Consider the following 21,802-nt stretch of genomic DNA (forward strand, 5'->3'; position numbering starts at 1 on the left):
TGCATTTGTTTCGTATGTATATCTGTGTTTGTTCTTTAAATACCCTATAATTCCTTTTGTAATAACAAAAATACATACAATATTCTGATCAATCATTCTTTTAGAATCACAGGAAAACAAAATACTATAATATCTGCAGTGTATATCAAATATGAGGGTCGCGGGTTCGAATCCCCGTTACACCAAATATGCTCTCTATGTCAGCCGGGAAGGGTGTTATCAAGTGTAGGCCAGTCCCACCGCCAACTCTTGTCCGTTGACGTTCGGGTCAGAAATTTTGAAGTATGTTGTGTGTAATGTTAGCAGCACATCAGCTGTCATCACATTATATATATATTTATTACATTATCATATTTCCATGGTAAAACGATATAAAAGCAGATATAATATAAAATATAAAAGTATAACACTGAAATATAAACCATTTTGTACCTGATGCTGCTTTTTTCATATGTGTGTTCAGTAATCAGAGTAACAATAATTTTTATACACGAAATAAAAGTTTTTAATCAATAGTAGCGGTTAAAAATGAATTTTAACGTTGTAAGTATTTAAACGTCGACAGATAGTAAAACATTAAAATTAAATGTGAAAATAAGGCGTGTTTTAAATGAACGTATCCTACACGATAATATTATGTTGTGTCTTTTTAAATAAGTATTACATTCAAGCATTAAATTATTTTAAAATTTGATGTTTTATTATTGATATTATTGTGTTATTGATATTTAGCTTGCGTAAAATAGAAATAGCAGACTGTTACATCTGTAACACCGTTTTAATAAGAGTCATATAGTCTGACGTTATCATAGTTTAAAGAAATTTACGCATTTAACAAGATTTTGCTATCATGTCACTACATAATACTTCAGGAAAAAAGAAGAATATTTTGTGACACTTTGAAGAAATGGTGTATATTCAGTGTATTTTCATATAATAAATTTGTGGTTTAAAAGAAACGTGTAGTAGATCAAGTGGTTAGCCTGCCTTAATAAATGTTTAAGAATTCCTGATTAACATCCCATTGTCGCAAAAATACACTTCGTATTTTGGGCCCTTTGAGTAATTCATTGTAAGTGGTACTGTGAAATCTGATTTTATAGTCAGAAGAAAGTTGCCTCAAGAGATGGTGGTGGGTGCCGCTGACTAACCTATCAGAAAAAAAAAAATTAAGGACGATTATACGTGCACTTTGAGAAAAAACAAACAAACAGGCAAACAGACAGTGTAAGAGAAATTCTTGCACGTCGCATCAAAGCTTTTTTATAAAAGAAAAATGTGTATGAAGTACATAAAAGGGCTTATGGTAGTTTGATACTTTAATACTTTTATTTATATAACCTACTAAAGCCATAATTGGAATAATTAACTACATGGTCGTTAGACTGTACTAAGGAAAGTAGTTAAAACAAAAATGGCTGGTATAGCCTTACACCTGAATTACCAGGAATTATTTTTAATGAAAGGGAAATGATCTTCAAATTGTTTAATAGTCAAAGAATATGATTTGTTTATCGCCGAATTTCCTTGAACAACAATGAATATTTTTGGTTTTAATTAAAGGGGTAGTTAAAGCAAAAACACAACCACTGAAATAAAAAAAAATGTAAACCATGTATATATGTATATACATGTTTAAATATTATATTGTATCGGAAAAGCGACATTTAATTTCATTCCAAAAAATATTCAATCAGACTGAGGACCAGTGATTGTACTTGAAAAAAAAAATAACAGTACAATACAAGTACGTCAACTTATTCAATAATTACAACTAGAGTGTGCGTGGATGATATTTAAAATAATTCCATTCTAAAATGTTTATTTTCCACTGCAAAGTAAAAAAAAAAAAAAAACTCTCCCTAGGTGATGATTTTACTTGATGATATATTTCACTTGGAGGAATAAAAAAACTATGAAAAATTATTATAAACCGTTCATGGTACGATTACTTCACTTTCAAGATTTTTAAATGGTAGAACAACATAAGCAGGGTCAAGTGCTTTGTTTGTTTTCTACATATTTTCATTCCACTATTACTAAGTGTTTTTAATCTTCATTTCTTTGCATTCCAGAACCTAAGATCTTATTGACATATTTTGATAAGATTAAAGGACTAAAAATCACTTAGGTAACAATAATTTATAAATATCGACATATCATAGTCGAATTTACCCTTTACTGTAGTTTAATTTGACAATATCAAAATAACCATTAAGAAGTATTTTTTATTTGAAGCATTAGGATAAGAATAATATATATAATAGTTTAGATTATTCTGCTATATTGTAAAGCAGATGTTTTTATTTTGAATAATGAATGCATTTTTAACTTTCTTACATGAAACTTTTTACAAGGGTATACTGGTGTAATACATAAATTTTAGTTATACGTTACAATGTAAAATGAAGTTAGAGGTGTTCTATCGTGATAATTTTATATTGTATAAATATTGTTGACACCTTTAATCTCACTAAATTTTATTTTCAAATCCAGTGTTAACGTAACGAGATATTATAAAAATATTCAAGAGTATAATTCGATATTTTATTAATAGGAATAGTGTCTGTTTCAAGAAAAAGTACTATTGTATTAAATTTACTAATTTCGATTCCTTTCTTTTGAACCGGCCCGACATGGCGAAGCGTGTTAAGGCGTTCGACTCGTAATCCGAGGGTTGCTGATTCAAATCCCGTTCGCACTAAATATGCTCGCTCTCCCAGCCGTGGTGGCGTTATAATGTGACGGTCAATTCCACTATTCGTTGGTAAAAGAGGAGCCCAAGAGTTGGCGGTGGGTGGTGATGACTAGATGCCTTCCCTCTAGCCTTACACTGCTAAATTAGGGACGGCTAACGCAGATAGCCCTTGAGTAGCTTTGCGCGAAATTAAAAAAAAAAAAAGAAAATTCTTCTGAACCTTTAAGGTTCAAAATATGTTCAGTTTTTATTTAAAAATACAAACTATAAAGACAGGAGATATTTAACACCCTCTATTCAACAAATTCCGTAAAAAATAATGAGTTTTTGTCATTACAATCAGAACGTGTCAGAGCCATGCATGTAACAACTGTCTGTGTTAAGTTGTTTTTTTTTGTAATTATATATGTTAGTGACAGCATTTCTAGTGTTGGATAACGCCATAGCAGATTATTATGTTAAATATTTTCTATAGAATAAGCATGTTTGTTTTGATTAGTATTTCCACTTCTCAATTTCACATTGCATTATAAAACAAGCGTATTTTATCCATTTATGTAAAATGCCAAGAAACTGTAACAAATGTGTTGAGATAATAGCGACTTCTCTTTACTTGATCTTAAAACGAAGTCGACAAAAGAAAGTTTTCAAAATTTTTCTGTTTGAAATGTGTTTTTCTAGATGATATTTTGTCTAGTACGTTGCTCGTTGCTTTAAAGAGAGTTGAATGCGTTATATAAAACTATTTTAAATATGCAAATTAGTAAGTCGCTTTAGAACAACAGCTGATATGAATTCGCATTTGAGCAACATGTATCAGAACTACATTTTGGCTGGTGTTTGCAATTAGTGTTATACCAGCCACCAAACATTGATCGCTTTTTGAAGGGTATGTAGCACCTTTTGCTGATGCAAAATATCCTTACACTTATATCGTAGTGTTAAAATTGGGGCTTTAGAACGTCTAAGATGGGGAAGTCCCTGGAACTTAATAGTATTGGAAGTAATGTAAAATGGATCATACTGAGGTATAAGGATATTCCCAAAAAACGAGATCTGTAACAAGTGTTAACCAAATGTAATAGGTGGGAATCTATGAACACAACTGACAAATATTGTTCACAAACTTAAGAAATAGTATGCAAGATAATCAAGAAATATCTCTGTCTTTTCTGACATAAAACATGTGTACAGAAGTTGCTTCCATGACACATCTAGGAAAGGAATATAAATTGTGAGAAAAGTACCTAGCAGGAGAAATGTAGCAGTACGTTTGTTTTCCTTCTAAAAGTGGTACACAACACGTTTTGCAACATTTTCAAAGGAATTTAAGACAATTGTTATGTACTAAGCTAGGGGCAAGTTAGCTATCATTGTAGTAAATATTATAGTCGAGGCCAGCTGTATTTACTATTAGTTCACTCTTCTGGACCCTTTATACAATACATGAATATCGGCTTTATGCGAAAATGAGGTCACTGTAGCATAGGTTCACCAAATAAGCGCTCTACTTATACCTCGGATTCAACTTTCACGTAACTCAAACTGTTTGATGATGAACTATGTATTATTGTTATTTCATATAGAAACATAATGAATAAGTTGTTGGACGCAGTGTTTCTAAATTTCTGTGTGAATGAACTCTAGAAACGGGCAACGAGAAGCCGTCGTCCTATAAACTGGACAGATTACGGAAAGATCACAGCATGTAGTGGTATGAGTTGGACATGAAAATCTTACTACGAAGAGTTTTGTAATAGAAACTACACTCTTGAGTTATTTTCAAGATGAATGGTTATCAAATAAAGAGTAACCGAATTTTGAGGCTCCACAATTGTTATAATATAACGTGCTCAGCCCTCTGTAATCAACAAGATGTTATTTTATTGTTTAAATAATTAGAAGCTGGTTGATTACTTTTGAATTTTAACTTTTCATTATTTTTATATTCCTTTCAATATGTACAGTATTATGCTACTTTTAAGTTAATTTTCTTATTTTCCCTGTTGTAGCCATGATTTGTTTTCTATCCTAGATTATAAAGATGTCAATTAACGACAAATATTGCATAAAGAGGGATTCTGAATAACGCGCCAACAAGTTCTTGATGACGAGAAACTAATTTGAAATAAAAATATATCTAACAACGGTTGGAGCCCCCCGCTAGTACAGCGGTATGTCTCCGGATTTACAACACTAAAATCAGGGGTTTGATTCTCCTCGGTGGGCTGAGCAGATAGCCCGATGTGGCTTTGCTCTAAAAAAAAAACAACACACAAACACACAACGGTTGGTATGCCTATCACTAAAGGCACTCACAAGTTGTTGCGTAACGTAACCTCCCCTAGTGGCACAGCGGAATGTTTGTAGATAGAGCACAAACAGCCCATTGTGCAGCTTTGTGCTTAACTACAATAGAAAAACAACAGTTTAACATAATAAATTTCAATTTTTAAACTTAATGATATATTATGTGGGATTAAATTGTCTGAATCGAAGCTGCAGATATAAATTACATTTTCTTATGGAGATAAATGTGTAATTAAAGCAATAGACCAGAGTGAAAAAGAGATTAACATACTACATGACGTTGGAGGCTGAGCTGACTTGAATAACTTTTAGTTTTTATTTTGATATAACATATACTTTTAACCTTTCAAGAGGGAAAAAGTTATTTTAATAAATACTAAATGTGGTGAGTTATAAGAACACTCGTTATAAAGTATAATTTGTTTTGGATTTATGCCAGCACAATCTCAAAATATTTAATTTCATCAACATAGAGAGAGTAAAAGTAGTGTGTTTGCATAAAGAAAACAAACGATCGATACAGAAGAGGAGTTTCAGTAAATAGGAAAAAAAACTGTTTCTAGAAATGGATTGAAACGAATATAAAATATTGTAACAAGCTTTGAGTACATTCGTTTTCTTTTATCCTCAGGATTTAAGTAAAAAAAAAGGTAGATTGTACACTAAAATGGTTTAAAGCGCACCTTTGCTTACAAAAATACTTTCGAAACATATTTCTTCCCTAAAAGTAAAATATACGTTTTTCGGTAATCGACCGCACTACGTCTTTGAAACTGTGGAATGAATAAAATTGATATTTCTACTATACTCTAGACAAGTGATTTTTTAAAGTTTCTTTCTTTACTTGGTAACTTTTACCAACAATTAAACAAAATCGAAAGATTTAAATGTTAAGACATTATTAACTTCCGGCTACGCATGGTTAGATTAATAAGCTTTATAATAATGATATGTTTTATGGATATTTTTAAAATTACTTTCACTTAATTTGTTTGTTTTGGAATTTCGCACAAAGCTACTCGAGGGCTATCTGTACTAGCCGTCCCTAATTTAGCAGTGTAAGACTAGAGGGAAGGCAGCTAGTCATCACCACCCACCGCCAACTCTTAGGCTACTCTTTTACCAACGAATAGTGGGATTGACCGTCACATTATAACACCCCTACGGCTGGGAGGGCGAGCATGTTTAGCGCGACGCGGGCGCGAACCCGCGACCCTCCGATTACGAGTCGCACGCCTTACGCGCTTGGCCTTCCTTTCATTTAAAGCAAAGCTTTCAGTAAACGTACTTATGAAAGAATAGTGAAGTCTTGCTGTGACGATTTTATAATTTAACAAATTGTATCCTTCCATGACTTGTAAATAACCTTCGTCTATATTATAATAGCCCCAGTGGCAGAGTGGCATGTCTACGTACTTACTGCGCGAGAAACTGGTTTTGATACCCGTTTTGAGTAGAACACATATCGCCCACTGTGTAGCTTTATGCTTAAATTCCAAACAAATTATACTCAGGATATTTTTCCAAATTGTATGCATGATTTCAACGTACATTTAGGGAACTCCTTATGAATCGGATGTAAAATCTCGTAAACATGCATTAATCTTTAAATTTACTAAAGTTATGTATTTCAACGATTCTCCATTAGGGATTACACTTGATCGACCCTGTTCTGTGTTGTTTTCTAGAGCGAGGTCATAGTCGTTTCACAGTAACTGAAGTAGACACTGTGCGTACAAGCCTGGCTACAAGGTCGATATCTTATTATAAATAATGGTAAGATTTTTGAAAATCTTGATTCCTGAGGACACACTGAAGGGAACTGTCGTGTTGTGTATGATGGATTTTGAAGTTGAAGAAATAATATAACGTTTCCATTTTTCAACTCACAAAATGTTGTCATACAATTTTGGAAAAAGATCTGCTGTGTAGACATCCTGCCATTAATACGAAGAAGTATGAATTGAGAGAAACCTCGGAAAGTTGCACTGGAATTCATACCGAGCAGATTGTACAAACTAAACTTAGACATCTGAAACTTATGTTTCGTTAAACGTTATCTAATTTAAAAGCGTGGAGTAAATTTCTTAAAATTGGGCTTAGCGTTTAGCTTTCATTACGTTACAAGTACCTTTCGGAGATGTAAGAATCAAAGAAGACGGATATAAGAAATAGGAAATAATATTAGAATAAAAATATTTTTACCAAGTAAATTTAAGATAAACAAGTCTGGAGTTTTGAAACAGATAAGTATATTACCTATGTATTTATCATTAAAATATGGGTCACCCAGTGTCACTGTGGTATATCTGCAGACTCATATCGCGAGAAATTGGGTTTCGATACCTGTGTTGGGCAGAGCATAGACAGCCCATTATGTTCCTGTGTACTCAATTTCAAACAATCTATTAAACTTTGGATTACTTATTTAGCAATAATTGTACTGTATTTATTCATATTTCATGCATCTATGTTTCCAAACTTATTATTCTAGATACATCTAAGTTTGTATTAGCAACGTTTGGCCTAGCAGTACAAGTACGTATTTCCACATTTTTAAGGGTCAGGTATCAACAGCTGGTTAGGGCGCTCGACTCGCAATATGAAGGTCGCGGGTTCGAATTCCGCCATATATGCTCGTCCTTTCAGCTGAGAGCTCGTTATGATACAATGGTCAATCCCATTATTCTTTGGTAAAAGAGTATCCTAAAGTGTTGACACTGGGTGGTGATAACTAGCTGCCTTCCCTCTAATCTTTTATATCTAAATTCTGAAGGCGAGCGCAGATAGCCCTTGTGTAGCTTTGAGTGAAATTCAAAACAAAACAAACCACATTTTTTAACATTTATCGCTCATGAACTATTGTTAATTTAAAAAAAAAAGCTTGCTAAACTTTTGGCAAATTATTACATAAGTAATGCATCGCATATATTTTATTAATTATTATAATATTATTGTAGAACTTAATGTGTAATATATAATACATCATTTGTTGGTTATGTGTTACCATCCACCATCCAGTGCTGGGTTATCCGATTACCGTAAATTATTGTATTGTAACTAGAAATTGACTGACGTTGTTTATAGGTTATTTGATTTTAGAGTGTTTGCCAGAGAAGGGAGGATACAAAAGCCTCTGTAATAAAACAAGTTTCTTTTTTTTAATAGAATTTTGACTTGTACAACCCAGAGTTCTCTGGCTCGTTTGCTATCGCTTTTTGTATAGCAACTGGAAACAGTTGAACTGTGTACAAATACTAGCTTGTTTGGCAATTTTTGTCCAAGGAAGATAACAGTAAAAAAACGAACCTGAAATAGAACAAATTTTTATTTATCTATAGTCTTTTGGATTTGAATCTAAATTCACAAACGCTTAGTTAAATGTATCAATTATTAATTTCGACAAAGAAAGATACACAGTTAGCACCCAATGAGACCATTAGTGACTTCTATAACAAAAAAAAATAGGAACGTTTTCTACCATTGTCCTTTATTCAGTTTTTACTTCCTATACAGTAACCCCAGAAAGTTTAAAATAGTACTTAATAGGTAATGTAACAAAAAGAATAGGAGTTTGCAAATATAATAGCTTTGTCTTTGTTTATTCACCTGTCAATTTAAAATGTGGGAGTGGCAGATGCTATTTAAATCAAATTAAACTGAAACTATTATCAGAAAAACTTTTATTTTATTTATCAGTCATGGGAGATTATTATAACTTAGCTGTAGCAGATATTCATCTGAAACCAATTAGAAGCAGCTGGAAATGTTGCTCTCCAGGATTATTCTATCCAAATGAGTTACAGCTTCCTGTTGAAAGAAACATTTTCCTCCCGACGAAGGTTATATAGTTAAGTAATTTCTTTATGAATGCAGCAAAACTCGCATCGTTGGTGATTACATCAGCCCTTATTTGAAGCTTATCCTTGGATGTTTAGAGATACAGTTCTTCCTTTCAATTTGAATGAAGAAAAGATTTATTGTTTTACATATTTATATACATTTGTCTAGATGCATATGTTTTTCTTATTAAAGTCGATTTAAATTCCAAATCTATAACCAGTTATATGTTTGGTATTTCATTTTGTGATAACCAATTTATTTTGTGTGTTATCGTAAGAGGTGATAATTGAAACAAAAGGAGATGAAAGAGTTTTTGCCGTATTTGAGAGATAACATTTTAACTTACATATAAACCTGATCAAATAGTTTATCAAAATCTAATTATAAAAACTATCTCTACACAACATTCTTAAAAAATAAAATACAATACAAAATGCCAATCAATAATAAAAATATATTCATAAATATATCTTTTTCACGGAACAGATTAATCTAGAAAATCAGATATATCAGTCAAATTTGTGATATAATTTCAGATACATATTATTTATGATAATTTGGTTTCGTATGAATTTCGCGCAAGGCTACATGAGGGCTATCCTCGCTAGCCGTCCCTAATTTTGCAGTGCAAAACAAGAGGTAAGGCAGCTAGTCATAACTACCCAACACCAACTCTTGGGCTACTTTTTTACCAACGAAAAATGGGATTGACCGTCACATAATAACGTTCCCACAGCTGCAAGAGCGAGAATGTTTGGTGCAGCAGAGGTTGAAAGCAGCAACCCTCAGATTACAAGTCGAGTGCCTTAACCACCTCGTCATGCTGGGCCTTTATGCGAATTATGAAAGTTTTATTTATTTTAAAACTAAAATATAAACTACAGAAATACTAAAATATGTTCATGTAGTATAGGTAATCCCTTACGAATATATACAGAACTTGTGAAAGATTTAATAGTCTGCGCTAGTTTTTTATTTGCTATAAAATTTCAACTAAACCAAAGTAATCAGTAAATGACATACTGTTGCATAACAGTTAAACAGACAAACACTAAGTGTGTACCAGTTAAACGACAGCTAATTTATAGAGACACATTGCTGGCCAAAGAACATGAAAAGAAAATATGCATTTTCGTTGCTAGACTTAACCACTTATTTAAGTAGAGCTTCGAAAGATGAAAATAAGGAAAAGGAAAATACAAATAAAAAAAATTAGCATTTAATATGGAAAATGTGAACACTATGAAATTAACCTAAATACTAGCTGATCAAAAGTTTAAGACCATGAAACGAAGCATTAATCGGTAAACACGTAACGAAATTTAGTCATTTGTGTTCAAGCATAAGCGTTGTCAACATTTCCTACTGACATCTCCTGTGTTACATTGGGTAAAAACATGGCAAAGGCTAAAGAGTTGACAGAGTTTGTACGTGACAGAATTGTCGAGCTGCTAAAGCAAGGTCTTTCTCAACGTACCATCGCTGGTGAGATTGGGCGTAGTAAAACTGCTGTTGCAAATTTCTTAAAAGACGCTGAGGGATACGAACGACCATGTTACGTGGTCGGCCAAAGAAAATATCGCCAGCGTTGTGCAGGAAGATTCGACGGGTTGTTCAGCAAGACACCAGCCGATCGTCGAGCCAGATTAAGGTCCTCACGAACGCATAATGCAGTTCCAGAACAGTAAAACGGCATCTACGAGAGAAAGGCTTTATAAACCGTAAACGTCTTCAAAGGCCACGCCTCCTTCCACACCACGAAACATCTCGGTTAAACTTTGCTGAAAAGCACCAAACATGGGACATAGAAAATTGGACAAAGGTTTTGTTTTCTGATGAGAAAAAAAATTAACCTGGATGGTCTACATAGCTTCCAATGTTACTGACACGATAAGGATATCCCACCGAAAACATTTTCTGCACGACACAGTGGAGAAGGTTCAATCATGATCAGGAGTGCTTTCTTCTTCCATGGAACAATGGAGTTTTAGGTTATACAGGGGCGTCAAACAGCAGCTGGCAACATTGGTATGTTGGAGAGAGTATCCTTATTGACTGAAGGCCCTCGCTTATTTGGAAATGACTGGATCTTTTAGCAGGAGAACGCTGCAATCCACAATGCCCGCAGGACAAAGGAATTTTCATGGCGAATAACGTAATTCTTTTGGACCATTCAACGTGTTCGCCCGAACTGAACCCCATTGAAAATGTCTGAGGGTGGATGGCAAGGGAAGTCTGTAGAAATGGACGTCAATTCCAAACAGTGCATGATCTTCATGAAACCATCTTCACCACTTGGAATAACATTCCAGCCAGCCTTCTGCAAACGCTTACATCGACCATGCCAAAGCTCTTATTGGACATTTCCTACCCTGTTTAGGACTTATTTTTGGTATGATTTTAAACTTTTGACCAGCTAGTATTTAGGCTAATTTCATAGTGTTCACATTTTTTTCTATTAAATGCTAAAACAGTTTTTTATTTTTATTTTTCATCTTTCTAAGCTCTACTCAAATAAGTGGTTGAGTCTAACAACGCAAAATGCATATTTTTTCTTTATGTTCAGTGGACTAAAGATTTTGGCCAGCAGTGTATGTGCAACTCCGTTTAACTATAGATAAATGATGAAATTACCCATTTTATTATTAATTGTAATATTTGCTTCTCCAGTTATTCGATTAAGAGTTAAATCAACACTCAAGTTGTGCCTATGCACAAATGTATACAAAAATTGGAAGGACAATGAATAATTAGTTCCTTCTTCAATAATAAGTTGGCCATGTATCCGTTATAACTTAATCATAACCTATTTTATAAAATTGTGCAACAATTTATAATGACACTGTCAGAAATATGCTTTTATCGTTATGCCTGGTTTCAACAATAATATATTAATGTCTGTAATTTGGCGAGATGTGTTGTTTATTCGTTACCTCCTTAAGAGAGTACGAAAATATTGCTTCACATCCATATTTTAGAATCGGTGCTAAGAAAACTCGATTAAACTGGCGTAAATTGTGAAACATGTTATACAGTTGTCATATTTTTTGGCTTTAAAATTGCGTTACAGTGAATACCTGTAAAATATTCCCTCGCTTTTGGGGCCCGGCATGGCCTAGCGCGTTAAGGCGTGCGCTTCGTAATCTGAGGGTCGCGGGTTCGCATCCGAGTCGCGCTAAACATGCTCGCCCTCCCAGCCGTAGGGGCCTTATAATGTGACGGTAAATCCCACTATTCGTTGGTAAAAGAGTAGCCCAAGAGTTGGATGTAGGTAATGATGACTAGCTGCCTTCCCTCTTGTCTTACACTGCTAAATTAGGGACGGCTAGCACAGATAGCCCTCGAGTAGCTTTGTGCGAAATTCCAAAACAAACTCTCTCTTTTTTTTAGAGGAAACGTAAACCGTATTTGCGTCATCTGAAAAGGTTGGTAGTATAAAGCTTCATTGTGAAGTCTTATTAAAACCACAATTCAGTTTTACATTCTTTAATCGTTTGTTTGTTTATCATTTTTATGAGAAATTTTCAAAACCAAAAGCAGCTTTATTTCCCTTGCACTAGAGATTCAGTGAACTGTAGCTAACAAATTATTTTATTACATTATTAATTTTCTAGTACTGTAATGAGCGCTGTGAGATGTTTAGATGAACATTCCTTGTCTGTGGCACGAAAATCTTCTCTGCGACTTTTAACTGATTTGGGCCATGTCAAGGGCAAACTGTGTAAATAACAGTTTTGGGGAATTGATGTTCTTGGGCCCGGCATGGCCATGTGGGTTAAGGCATTTGACTCGTAATCTGGGGATCGCGGGTTCAAATCTCGGTTGCACCAAACATGCTCGCCCTTTCAGCCGTGGGGCGTTATGATATGACGGTCATTGCCACTATTCGTTGGTAAAAGAGTAGCCCAAGAGTTGGCTGTGGATGGTGATGACTAGCTGCTTTCCCTCTAGTCTTACATTGCTAAATTAGTGACGGCTAGCGCAGATAGCCCTCGTGCAGCTTTGCGCGAAATTCAAAAACAAACAAAGATGTTCTTACATCAGCTATTTGCAGGTTTATGTGTAAACTACACTAGTATTTTACCCTACCGCAGTTTACTCGTTGAGATGGTAGTAAGTTTACTGACTTAACAACGCTAAGATCTGGCATTTGATTCTCTGCATTGGACATAACAGCTAGCCCAATGTGGCTTTGTTCTAAAACAAAAATCCTAAACAGCATATTACAATCACATAACTATTGGAGAAATACATTATATTTAATAAGGTTTATTTTGAAGAGTATTATCTAGTTTTAACATTATAAATACTTGTTTGTAGTTTCATGTAGAAAACATACATCTGTTTATTTTTCTTTTTTTTTTATTAACATCCCTCTAATCACTAGCAGTTAAGGTAGTTAAAAATAGGAATACTATAACTTAAAACATCTTGATGATGTAGACACTAATATTTAATATGGAATTAGCGAATGTTGTACTTGGTCACACGTTTAAGTAACTTATAGTTTATTTGAGTTATTTTATTATTTTTCATATAATATTACATAATGAATAAATAAGTCACTCATAATTTTATGCAGTATTAGTTATTTTAATACTATCCAGGAAATAACACAAATATAAATACGAAAAATATTTGCCAACCACTTAAACTTAATGATTTAATGTATTTCAGAATGGCTGGTATAGGTATTAACTCTTTTATTGATAAGCAGAAAACGACGTTTCGACCTTCCGAGGTCATCTTCAGGATAATAAAAAAGAAAGAAAAGAGTGGGTTTATCGTCATCAAGAATTAAATTACTTAATGTCTATTTCACTTTCCATGTGAACATCGTTATAGATACTGGATTTATTCGCAAGTTTCACTTAATTACTTAGAATTTTCATGACATATAAATATAATGACTTTATTATTACTGGCTAAATTACGTCTGTACATAAGAAACGGGTTGACCTAATACCCTAATTTATTATGTGTACGTGTGCCACACTTCATTTCTAGCGCACTGTAGAACTTATATTAATATGAGCACGTGATGCAATTTCGGAATGTTCATATTTCTGTAGCAGGCGTTTTCAGTTTAGCAGTCAGCATTCACTGACTAATTTCAAAATTACATGTGTATTTACCAGAATTAGCCAAGAATATAAATTAATAAAAAATATAAAATAGAAAGACTAAAACATTAAAAGTAAATTGATATTTTATGTTTTTCTTATTTTAAGGATACCTACTTTATCTTTCTTAACATCAATCACTGAAGAGGCCAGAAAGTGTTTGTTGAAAATTATTTAGATCAGTGTTTCAATAAACCTTTTACTAATCTCACATGAACATTTCTAACGAAACTTACTTACAAAGATTAACTTTCAATATCCTTTCACTGTAAGGGTGACATACAATTAAAAACAGTCAAGTTATTTTGTCATCAATTATATGTAGTTGGTGCATTGAATCTCCTTAGACATGAATGCAGAACTTTTAATATAATGCTGAATTATTTGAATAACCACCTAATGAAAGAATTGGTGTTTAGAATTAAATTCAACTAACCACTACAAAACACATATTTGGTAGAGTTTGCGTCATTTTGACTTATTAGTTGAAATTCTGCTGTTTTCAGATCAATTTGCCCATAGTATTCCTTCGGTCAAAACACCAAGATATTTATGTAAGTGTTGCTAATGGCAAGTGTGATAAGTCAAAGAGCACTTAATCTTAAATGATATACATCTATATATAAAGTCGTGTAAAATTATTTCACAAAATACTGAATTGCGCTACTTTTGTGTTATTACACCTTAAGGTATAACTCAAAGTTATTGTTCATTTTTTAAGTAGTCTGTTTTTAAAACTGATTTTAAGGTAAAAATCTAAGTACTATTTGTAAAAATATCAACAAGTAATGAAATATTTAAGTTATTCTGTAACTTGTTCCACGGGGGAACAAAATTGTTTAATTATTTCACTTAAAGTTCATGAATTCTGCTTTTATGAGTGATATACATTCGCTTACAAGTTATTTACGTATTTCTCAGTGTAAGTGAATGAATTTATTTCCATTGGAAGTACAATTGAACGTGATCTTGCTACAAGTTGGCGAACGTGAATACATACGCATGCCTTATTGAAGTAAAGGTGATGACATTTCATGGTATATGTTTCTATAATATTTACATTTCCCTTATTTTCGAATTATTAATGCTGTAGCGTATATAATAAAATACACACTATCTTAAAAAACACATAAAGTAACAAACATACAAATTCTTACCAATTTATTCATAAGGCATTAGTCCATTTCAAACACGGTCTGGCTGGTTCTGTCTGAGAATCTTGTCTGAACTAATACTTCACTTGACACTATTAACCCAACTTCACTTTGGAAGCGATGGGCACAGTATTCCCCTAATTAAAAGTCAGAAATAGATCCAAATTGTTTCATCTAATGCATTCAAGTCTAGAGCACACAGTAACGTATGTGATTTTTAACACACAATAATTCGCTTCTCAAAGCAGTTTCTGTTGCTCAGTTTGTGGATATTATTCGAGACCTGCATAGAAGATGAATGTAAAATGTCCGAACTGTAGTTTCATTTAAATATAAACATCAGTGAAACTATTGAGCTAAAAGTAGCAGTGAATTGCAACTAGTTGCAAATAACTGTAAAGCTATGAACGATTCCAATTGTCGTCAGGACGTTTAATAGCTAACGTGAAGCTATTGCGCGGAAAGAGTAGATTGCAGAATGAGGAAGCTCTGTGCCATCCTCCGAAGGACTTTCCACAGAGGAGGCTAGTCGACTTTCCGCTAGGGGTAAACACAAATAATCAAGAAAATGGCAAAAATAGTGAATAATTTATATTTTAAATTCTGGCATACGCCCTTGTAATTTGAGAGATTTCATAAATTTCTAATTTCTTAAAGTTTTTTTTAATCCAAACAACAATGCTTTTTATTTATAATAAAAAACAATATAATTATTTTAAAACGTACGGTATTATTTTATTAAATCTTTCGAAAGTGAAATTGGTAGGTATTTTGGGATCTCATATAAATCTGTTTTCCTGTGAGGAGTTAATGATACATCAAACCACTTCACTATTCTCTCATATTAATATATTTTACTTAGCTCTAAAATCTTTCAAGAAACCTTTGTTATTTGCAGAATATTCCTGTTGTTTAACGTAAATAAGTTGAAACTCTTAAGGGCTACAGACATATTTATTATAAACGTATCTTTTATTAGTGAAGTATTTTTCTAGTTTGTTTAGTTGTTATCACAATGGACTATCAGGGTTTTCTCCATCTTGAGTATCGAACTCAGAATTTTAGCATCGTAAGACTACAGAATTACCGTTGAAACCCTAAGATGCAGTAAGTTTCGTCACATGAGTTTCTCTCCATTTTTAACTTATATTTCTGTTTACTACTTGTATAATTCTCTTCTGATCATGAAACTCATTTTCCTTAAGTTTTTGGCTTCCGTGCCTTAATGGAACAACTCCCACAATTTTCTCAGCATCTAAATGTAAGTTGCAAATATCCCTGACCTTTGACTTGTTTAAATTTACGAATCATTGTGAATTATAATAATAATGTGCATGAAATTTAATAAAGTCTGAAGAAAGAGTTGACTCTAAATGCAGTCCTCTACTAGTCTGATGAATTATCTGTATCTTTTGGTAAATATCTATTGTAATTATTACAATATATATTGTATTCATTACAAAAAAGTGTAAAAAAATATCTATATATATTCTTAGTGTATTCTAGAAATAAACGTTTTGGAAATATCTCCTAAAATACGTTTAATGTAATTTATAGATAACATTTTTGAAAATACCTAAAGAAACGTATATTTAGTGTATTGTAAACTAACGTTTTGAGGACATACGCTTAATGTAATCTAGATGTAACACTTTGGAAATATTTTCGAATATGTAGGTAGGATATCCTTGATATAATGTTTTGGAAATATCTCTGAATATATGAATAGTGTCTTCTGGGTAAAGCGAATAGTGTTAATATTTATCACTAATAATATGCGTTAAACAGCTGAGAAGTTAAATCTATGATTATCTTATTTGTGATTATACCATTCAAGTGTTATTCGATATATTTGTTATCTCATAGTAAGGCATGGCTAGGTGGTTAAAGTACCCGATTCCTAATCTGAGGGTCACAGGTTCGAATCCCCATCGCAACATATATGCTCGCCCTTTCAGCCGTGTGGCGTTAAAATGTAACAAGCAATCCCACTATTCGTTGGTAAAGGAATAGCCGAAGAGTTGGTGTTGGGTGGTGATGACTAGCTGCCTTCCCTCTAATCTTACACTGCAAAATTGGGAATGGCTAGCGCAAATAGCCTTGGTGTAGCTTTGCACAAAATTCAAACCAAACTTTATAGTATAATGTCGGAAGACCTTGTCTATTTTTTTTTAATTGTGGTTAAATAATTTTCGAATTTTTTTTGATTATATATTATTTCACATTTTAGATATTAAACAGTAAACCATGTTTAGTTTTTATGCGTCGTTTTCTTGCGTCTGCGTATACTTTTAATTTTGTATCATTAGGGGCTTAGATTAGCATTTACTTAGAAGGGTCAGTGTTTTCAATTTATCGCATGACAGAGCTAATTGTTTTACTTTTTTTTTTTCTGCTATCTTATCTGAGAATTTGTTTAAGATGCTCGTTACCACTCAGCCAATTCTAGTTTTAACATACACTAAAAATATTGCTTTTGTCCGGCTTGTGTTAAGTCAATGTCCTAAGCTTTTCATTCTTTATATAAGTCCACATTGTATTAAACGACCTTTAATGTATGATCCAAGCAACTATAACGTAAACGACAAATTTATACTTGGTCCACTTATTCAGACATATGCAACTGCTTTAGAATAATACTGATTATACTATAGACTCAGTCAATTTTATGCTATAATTTCATGATTGGTAAATTTATTAATTCTTGCAACGAAAACCAACAATTCTGCTGACAGCTGTAAGTTTATAAGCGTGAACAGTTGTTACCAAAGTAGTTACGATTTCAATATTCTTTATTATGTCCATAAAAGTGAGAAAAAGTAATGCATAGAAATTTAGAAATGAACCTTTAACATATAAAGTTTGGCTAAAACTGACAAGGGGCACCACAACACGAAAACTACTAATTCCCATATGTAGCTTTATAATACAGTACAACCTTTCTAAGCCGGAAACTGCAAAGGGTGAAAACCTGTACAAACCGGAAATATCAAAATTTTGCAGCATTATCTTAAGGTTTCTATTATAAAAGGCCTTCTATACGGCGGAAACTGCGTAACGTGGACGAAAACCTTTCTTTCACCTACCTCATCTATAAGAAGTAGCATTAGAACCTGAGTAAGGCAGAAAAATGTTTTTGATGAAATATTAATTTCTTATTTAATTAATAATTTCTTTAAATATTAATAAATTCTTGTTTAATTAATAATTTCTTTAAATATTAATAAATTCTCGGATATTTTATTACAGTACGTATTGGTTAAATATATTCTGTTATTTTTTCTGCAGTCATTATTTTTGCAGTTAAATTAGATTCATAATGTATAAAAATATATTTTTCTTTTAAGTGCAAAATCCTACTCTTTAAATAATTCTCAAAGAAAAAGATGAATTCCTGTCTTCCCTAATTTTAAAATTTAGGGAAATCAAACTTTGATTGAGAAGATTGATGCAGATAATTTTGTGAATGCGGAAAGTTTTGTGAACGTTGACAGGAATGTTTTAACAGAAACTGATGAAATTGATTTAAAATCTATAATAGAATCACAAGATAATAAGAGTGTGAGAGATTCAGAAGATAAAAAAAATGGAAAAGATAGTGAGGAAATAGAAATTCCTACTTCATTGCAAGAGTTAAGTTATATTAATGCTATCAAATTGTATGCAAAAATGAAGGGGAAAGTGAACTTCATGCAAAGGCCGAAGAACTGGTGTTCTATTTTAAACGCAAGAGAAAGTCCATTAAAAAATGAAACAGTTGAAATTGGACACTTTCTTCAAATAAATTTGATTAAGATTTTGTGTAGTTATGTATATTATGAATGTCTATTTTTGTTCTTATTCTAATAAATATAGCATAAACAAAATAATAACTTTATTTAGAAATTATATATAATTAAGAAAATGCATGTTCACTGTCTAAACCTGAAATTTTACTCAGTCCTGTGCGATTCCGCCTTAGACAAATTTTGCTGTACATAAGCTACTTAAATTAAAGGCATTCAAAATACAGATATTTATTGATTCATTGAAGCATTCTAAACCCTTTAAACGTATATGCCAACGTAGTATACTGCAATGAGCTAAAAATGTATTTAAGGTAAATAATGTTTGTTTTGAATTTCGCACAAAGCTACTCGAGGGCTATCTGTGCTAGCCGTCCCTAATTTAGCAGTGTAAGACTAGAGGGAAGGCAACTAGTCATCACCACCCACCGCCAACTCTTGGGCTACTCTTTTACCAACGAATAGTGGGATTGACCGTCACATTATAACGCCCCCACGGCTGTAAGGGCGAGCATCTTTGGTACAAGGTAAATAATAGTCACATCTAATGTTTAAAAATATTTTTAAGATGTAAGATCCAATGCCAATGAAATGCACATATTTCAATTCCAATGCTTCTTAGATGCATCCATTATGTCAGACTATAGCGATTTCAGATATGTTTATTTTATCAAATTTAACTTGGTGAAAATACATCAAAGGCTTTAAAGGTCGAGAAGTGTGAACTCATCGCAACGTATAATAACCGATTTCTAAGCCATTTATCTTCAATATTAATATAATAACAATATGTAATTTTTAAATCGATTATTCAATTTCCTTTTAATCAGGTTATATGGGGGGCTTGTTATAATTCAGAGTATAATTATTTACCAACATTTTTTACTATTCTAACTAAACAACTTATTTAAAATGAATTTTTATATATTTTCTGAACTTTTATATATTTTACATTAGACCTGTCAGTGATTTACAAGTATTGTATTATCTACAATGACTGATCCCTTTATTCGGATCCTCACAAATGCACGTTTGTAAAATATACATTTGCGATAGCACCACAGAATAAATTATGAGATCTAGATTTATCACAGTTATTCTACAATATAATTGATAAGAACAAAGAACTCTAAGTTTTACAGATGAATATTATGGAGAGTGATTGTCTAATAGATGTTTCTACGATCAATAGAAAGAGAAAACAGAGCTCTAATTGTATTAACAAAATAAAATGTTAAAAATAAATAAATAAAAACGTGTAAACGTGTTATGACGATTTTACAGTTATGTGTGCTAACTATATAGATAAACATGAAGAAAACCACAATGTTTCAAGCTGATTGTACTGATATTGGGAGGTGGTATAATACTCTACAGAATATTTTCATTTGAGAACTTATCCTATTTTGTTAATTTAATAAAAATACTTATTACATTCACGTTTTAATTAAAAGCTGTTTAACCTAAAATTAAGAACTTCTAGCCTGATGCTCAAACGATATTCAAATATTATAATATAAAGCAAAAATCCAGCCAAACGTGAGGTCTTAAATCAGTTTACGAACTCAAAGCAACTGGTCTTCTGAGTTGTTACAGTAATTATCTTCACACGTTTATGAACTAGTTGTAGATCGTATGTGCAACTATTCCTGTATTGTATACTACGCACAAATCAGTCCATTATGTAAGTAAAATATGGGGTAACTCGATGTTAGGAGTTAACCAAATAAACGCTTCATTCAATATACATGGTAATTTATAATTTGTACAGAAGTGTTGGAGCAACTCGTGAATACATAGACAATCATGTGCAAAAGAAAAAAAGTATTGCCTACAGAAGTGGCACTGTAATGCACCATTTGACCACCAAAGAATGCATCAGAATAAGAGATTAAATTTTCTCGATATCGAAAGCGAAAGAATTGTTTGTTTGTTGATAACCAAAAAGCTAGACAATAGACTATCTGTGTTGTGCTCACTACAGATATCGAAACATGGCCTTTAGGGTTAAAATTCTTTAGACTTATCCCTGAGCTACTGGGAGGCTATAATGGAAGAACACGTGTTAAAAAATTAAAAGTTTACAACTGTAGACAGGAATAGAGTAATTAACTAATTTTTATTGTGTATCGTAAATGAACTTTACAGATACACAAAACTACAGCAGACAGATCTACCATATGAAGATTAGTGGTAACAAGGTCAGTGAAAACATTTCTTTAGATTGGAAATGTAGCAGACTGCAAAAGAAATGAACGCCCCACTTTTGTGGTTTTTCAATTCTATCTGAATGCTTTCTTTGTCGTAAATACTTTTCCTTTGTATACAAGTGTCGCTAGAATTATAAATAATATTTTTATGTGTGCATGAAAATTCTGTAAATTGTGTCTATCCATAACATGTTACATATCTAATTATTAATGCTCTATTTTTACGCGTGTTTGTGTTGGAGTAAGAGTCTCACCTAACTAGCTACCTTCTTTAAGGAATTTGGAGGTAAAACTATATATTTCACTAGCTGGAATAGCTGTCCGATGAATAAATGCTATGTAAAGTAATGATCAACGAAAGGTTATCTTAGGACATGATTAGTTGCTTCTTTTATATGTAATTGTAAAAAAAAATCGCAAAAATGGTCATAAAAACTGCAAAACACAAAATGCAAAACAGAAATATTATATGTATCTTTGCATTCACCCAACAAACCTTCACGCCAAATCGTGAAGATTCATTTACAGGGAGCAAAACTGTGATGCAAATTGCAAAATTCAAAACTGAAAATCTGTGTGCATCCCCTCATGAAGCTACTGAACCTCCACACAAATTTTGGTAAATATTCATCTACACCCTCCAAAGTAGTTCCGTAGACACAGAACAGACAGTACTATT

The 21,802-nt window shown here is 32.5% G+C and overlaps 1 protein-coding gene across 3 annotated transcripts in view; it reads right to left on the reverse strand.

Moving 5' to 3' along the window:
• LOC143236991 (irregular chiasm C-roughest protein-like) overlaps positions 1–15,633 on the reverse strand; it is a 136,474-nt gene extending 120,841 nt beyond the window's left edge. For 2 of the 3 annotated variants that reach the window (XM_076475767.1, XM_076475766.1), the window contains exon 1: positions 15,132–15,633. The gene's annotated coding sequence lies outside the window, so the exon portion shown is untranslated. The remainder of the gene's footprint in view (positions 1–15,131) is intronic. The other variant, XM_076475765.1, reaches the window with a different exon arrangement.
• Positions 15,634–21,802: the final 6,169 nt, after the last annotated feature.

The sequence above is a fragment of the Tachypleus tridentatus genome, chromosome 13, assembly GCF_004210375.1.
Source record: "Tachypleus tridentatus isolate NWPU-2018 chromosome 13, ASM421037v1, whole genome shotgun sequence".
In the NCBI taxonomy this organism is placed as follows: Eukaryota; Metazoa; Arthropoda; class Merostomata; order Xiphosura; family Limulidae; genus Tachypleus; species Tachypleus tridentatus.